At 40.8% G+C, this 5,374-nt stretch overlaps 1 non-coding gene across 1 annotated transcript; it reads left to right on the top strand.

The window, feature by feature from the left end:
• The first annotated feature begins 2,846 nt into the window (after positions 1 to 2,846).
• On the top strand, positions 2,847 to 2,954 carry LOC130963746 (small nucleolar RNA R71). The gene has a single exon (XR_009079866.1). It is a non-coding gene; the product is annotated as a small nucleolar RNA R71 (small nucleolar RNA).
• Positions 2,955 to 5,374: the final 2,420 nt, after the last annotated feature.

Raw genomic sequence — 5,374 nt, forward strand, 5'->3', positions numbered from 1 at the left:
GCATTGGCATAGAACTCTTGAACCATTAAGATTCCGACTTGTTGAATGGGGTTGGTAAGAACTTCCCAACCTCTTCTTCGGATCTCATGTCGGATCTCTGGATATTCACTCTTTTTGAGTGAAAAAGGGACCTCGGGGATCACCTTCTTCAAGGCCACAACTTCATAGAAGTGGTCTTGATGCACCCTTGAGATGAATCTCTCCATCTCCCATGACTCGGAGGTGGAAGCTTTTGTCTTCCCTTTCCTCTTTCTAGAGGTTTCTCCGGCCTTGGATGCCATAAATGGTTATGGAAAAACAAAAAGCAATGCTTTTACCACACCAAATTTAAAAGGTTTGCTCGTCCTCGAGCAAAAGAAGAAAGAAAAGAGTAGAAGAAGAAGAAATGAGGAAGAAGGGAATGGCTTTGTGTTCGGCCAAAGAGGGGGAGAAGTGGTGTTTAGGTTGTGTGAAAATGAAGGAGTGAAGAAGGGTTTATATAGGAGAGGGGGGCTCATCGTTCGGTCATGTAAGGGTGGGTTTGGGAGGGAAAGTGGTTTGAATTTGAAGGGTGAGGTAGGTGGGGTTTTATGAAGGATGGATGTGAGTGGTGAAGAGAAGATGGGATTTGATAGGTGAAGGGTTTTTGGGGAAGAGGTATTGAGGTGATTGGTGAATGGGTGAAGAAGAAGAGAGGGTGGTGGGGTTGGTGGGGATCCTGTGGGGTCCACAGATCCTGTGGTGTCAAGGAAAAGTCATCCCTGCACCAAATGGCATGCAAAAACGCGTTTTGAGCCAATTCTCGCGTTAAACGCCGGGCTGGTGCCCATTTCTGGCATTTAACGCCAGGTTCTTGCCCCTTCCTGGCGTTTAACGCCAGTCTGGTGCCCCTTTCTGGCGTTAAACGCCCAGAATGGTGCCAGACTGGGCGTTAAACGCCCATCCGCTAGCCTTACTGGCGTTTAAACGCCAGTAGGTTCTTCCTCCAGGGTGTGCTGTTTTTCTTCCTGTTTTTCATTCTGTTTTTGCTTTTTCAATTGATTTTGTGACTTCTCATGATCATCAACCTACAGAAAACATAAAATAACAAAGAAAAATATATAAAATATAACATTGGGTTGCCTCCTAACAAGCGCTTCTTTATTGTCAGTAGCTTGACAGAGGGCTCTCATGGACCCTCACATTTTCTCAAAGCAATGTTGGAACCTCCCAACACCAAACTTAGAGTTTGAATGTGGGGGTTCAACACCAAACTTAGAGTTTGGTTGTGGCCTCCCAACACCAAACTTAGAGTTTGACTGTGGGGGCTCTGCTTGACTCTATTTTGAGAGAAGCTCTTCATGCTTCCTCTCCATGGTGACAGAGGGATATCCTTGAGCCTTAAACACAAAGGATTCTTCATTCACTTGAATGATCAGTTCACCTCCATCAAGATCAATCACAGCCTTTGCTGTGGCTAGGAAGGGTCTGCCAAGGATGATAGATTCATCCATGCACTTCCCAGTCTCTAGGACTATAAAATCAGCAGGGATGTAATGGTCTTTAATCTTCACCAAAACATCCTCTACAAGTCCATAAGCTTATTTTCTTGAATTGTCTGCCATCTCTAGTGAGATTCTTGCAGCTTGCACCTCAAAGATCCCTAGCTTCTCCATTACAGAGAGAGGCATGAGGTTTACACATGACCCTAAGTCACACAGAGCCTTCTTGAAGGTCATGGTGCCTATGGTACAAGGTATTGCAAACTTCCCAGGGTCTTGTCTCTTTTGAGGTAATTTCTGCCTAGACCAGTCATCCAGTTCTTTGGTGGGCAAAGGGGGTTCATCCTCCCAAGTCTCATTTCCAAATAACTTGTCATTTAGCTTCATGATTGCTCCAAGGTATTTAGCAACTTGCTCTTCAGTGACATATTCATCCTCTTCAGAGGAGGAATACTCATCAGAGCTCATGAATGGCAGAAGTAAGTCCAATGGAATCTCTATGGTCTCATTTTGAGCCTCAGATTCCCATGGTTCCTCATTAGGGAACTCATTGGAGGTCAGTGCACGCCCATTGAGGTCTTCCTCAGTGGCGTTTACTGCCTCTCCTTCCTCTCCAAATTCGGCCATGTTGATGGCCTTGCACTCTCCTTTTGGATTTTTTTCTGTATTGCTTGGAAGAGTACTAGGAGGGAGTTCAGTAATTTTCTTGCACAGCTGTCCCACTTGTGCCTCCAAATTCCTAATGGAGGACCTTGTTTCAGTTATGAAACTTTGAGTGGTTTTGATTAGATCAGAGACCATGGTTGCTAAGTCAGAGTGGTTCTGCTTAGAATTCTCTGTCTGTTGCTGAGAAGATGATGGAAAAGGCTTGCCATTGCTAAACCTGTTTCTTTCACCATTATTGTTGTTGAAACCTTGTTGAGGTCTCTGTTGATCCTTTCATGAGAAATTTGGATGATTTCTCCATGAAGAATTATAGGTTTTTCCATAGGGTTCTCCTAGGTAATTCACCTCTTCCATTGAAGGGTTCTCAGGATCATAAGCTTCTTCTTCAGATGAAGCATCCTTAGTACTGCTTGGTGCATTTTGCATTCCAAACAGACTTTGAGAGATCAAATTGACTTATTGAGTCAATATTTTATTCTGAGCCAATATGGCATTCAGAGTATCAATCTCAAGAACTCCTTTCTTCTGATTAGTCCCATTGTTCACAGGTTTCCTTTCAGAAGTGCACATGAATTGGTTATTTGCAACCATTTCAATTAGCTCTTGAGCTTCTGTAGGGGTCTTCTTCAGATGAAGAGATCCTCCAGCAGAGCTATCCAAAGACATCTTGGATAGTTCAGAGAGACCATCATAGAAAATACCTATGATGCTCCATTCAGAAAGCATGTCAAAAGGACATTTTCTGATCAATTGTTTGTATCTTTCCTAAGCTTCATAGAGGGATTCTCCATCCTTCTGTCTGAAGGTTTGGACTTCCACTCTAAGCTTACTCAATTTTTGAGGTGGAAAGAACTTTGCCAAGAAGGCATTGACTAGCTTTTCCCATGAGTCCAGGCTTTCTTTAGGTTGTGAGTCCAACCATGTCCTAGCTCTGTCTCTTACAGCAAAAGGGAATAGCATAAGTCTGTAGACCCCAGGGTCAACCCCATTAGTCTTGACAGTGTCACAGATTTGCAAGAATTCAGCTAAGAACTGATGAGGATCTTCCAATGGAAGTCCATGGAACTTGCAATTCTGTTGCATTAGAGAAACTAATTGAGGCTTAAGCTCAAAGTTGTTTGCTCCAATGGCAGGGATAGAGATGCTTCTCCCATAGAAGTCGGGAGTAGGTGCAGTAAAGTCACCAAGCACATTCCTTGCATTGTTGGCATTGTTGTTGTTTTCGGCTGCCATGTCTTCTTCTTCTTTGAAGATTTCTGTTAGGTCCTCTACAGAGAGTTGTGCCTTAGCTTCTCTTAGCTTTCGCTTCAAGGTCCTTTCAGGTTCAGGGTCAGCTTCAACAAGAATGCCTTTGTCTTTGTTTCTGCTCATATGAAAGAGAAGAGAACAAGAAAATGTGGAATCCTCTATGTCACAGTATAGAGATTCCTTTAGGTGTCAGAGGAAAAGAAAAGTAGAAGACAGAAGTAGAAAATTCGAACTTATCAAAGAAGATGGAGTTCGAATTTTGCATTAAGGAATATTGTTAGTCCATAAATAGAAGGATGTGAGAAGAAGGGAAGTAATTTTCGAAAATTAAGTAAAAGATTTTGAAAACATTTTTGAAAAACACTAATTAATTTTCGAAAATAAGAGTGGGAAAGAAATCAAGTGATTTTTGAAAAAGATTTTGAAATTAGAAGTCAAAAAGATTTGATTGAAAACTATTTTGAAAAAGATGAGGTTAAGAAGATATGATTGGTTTTAAAAAGGATATGATTGAGAAAATATGATTTGAAAACAATTTTAAAAAGATTTGATTTTAAAAATTAATGACTTACCTAACAAGAAAAGATATGATTCAAACATTAAACCTTTCTCAACAGAAAAGGCAACATACTTGGAATGTTCAATCAAATTATTAATTGTTAGCAAGTATCTTTGAAAAAGGAAATAAATTGATTTTGAAAACATTTGATTGAAAAGATTTGATTTTGAAAAACTTTGAAAACTTGAAAAAAAATTGATTTGAAAACAAAATTCTTCCCCTTGTGCCATCCTGGCGTTAAACGCCCAGAATGGTATCCATTCTGGCGTTTAACGCCCAAAATGCTACCTTTTGGGGCGTTAAACGCCCAACCAGGCACCCTGGCTGGCGTTTAAACGCCAGTCTGTCCTTCTTCACTGGGCATTTTGAACGCCCAGCTTTTTCTGTGTAATTCCACTGCTGCATGTTCTGAATCTTCAGTTCCCTGTACTATTGACTTGAAAATAGAACCAAGATCAAATAAACAATACATGCAAGACACCAAACTTAAAATTAGACACTAGATTTAAACAAGAAACATAAAATCTTTTTGGTTTTTATGATTTTGTAATTTTTTTGTGTTTTTTTTTTTCGAAAATTATATGGAAAAGAAAAACAAAGGTATCAAAATTCTTAATGAGAATTCCAGGAATCATGCAATGTTAGTCTAAAGCTTTAGTCTAAAGGAATTAGACATAGCTAGCCAAGCTTCAGCAGGACATTGCATTCAAGAGCTAAATTGATGAAGATTAATCAGCTTTGGTGATGATAAGAACATCACCTTGAAACACTAGAATTCATTTTTAAGAACTCTGAAGAAAAATACCTAATCTAAGCAACAAGATGAACCGTCAGTTGTCCATACACAAAACAATCCCCGACAACGGCGCCAAAAACTTGGTGCGCGAAATTGTGATCACTACACAACTTTGCACAACTAACCAGCAAGTGCACTGGGTCGTCCAAGTAATACCTTACGCGAGTAAGGGTCGATCCCACGGAGATTGTTGGTATGAAGCAAGCTATGGTCACCTTGTAAATCTTAGTCAGGCAGACTCAATTGGGTATAGTAATATATGAATAAAGCATAAAGATAAAGATAGAGGTACTTATGTAATTCATTGGTAGGAACTTCAGATAAGCGTATGAAGATGCCTTCCCTTCCGTCTCTCTGCTTTCCTACTGTCTTCATCCAATCCTTCTTACTCCTTTCCATGGCAAGCTTATGTAGGGTTTCACCGTTGTCAGTGGCTACCTCCCATCCTCTCAGTGAAAATGTTCCCATGCTCTGTCATAGCATATGGCTAATCAGCTGTCGGTTCTCAGTCAGGCCGGAATAGAATCCAGTGATTCTTTTGCGTCTGTCACTAACGCCCCGCCTGCTAGGAGTTTGAAGCACGTCACAGTCATTCAATCATTGAATCCTACTCAGAATACCACAGACAAGGTTTAGACCTTCCGG

The sequence above is a fragment of the Arachis stenosperma genome, chromosome 2, assembly GCF_014773155.1.
Source record: "Arachis stenosperma cultivar V10309 chromosome 2, arast.V10309.gnm1.PFL2, whole genome shotgun sequence".
Lineage (NCBI taxonomy): Eukaryota > Viridiplantae > Streptophyta > Magnoliopsida > Fabales > Fabaceae > Arachis > Arachis stenosperma.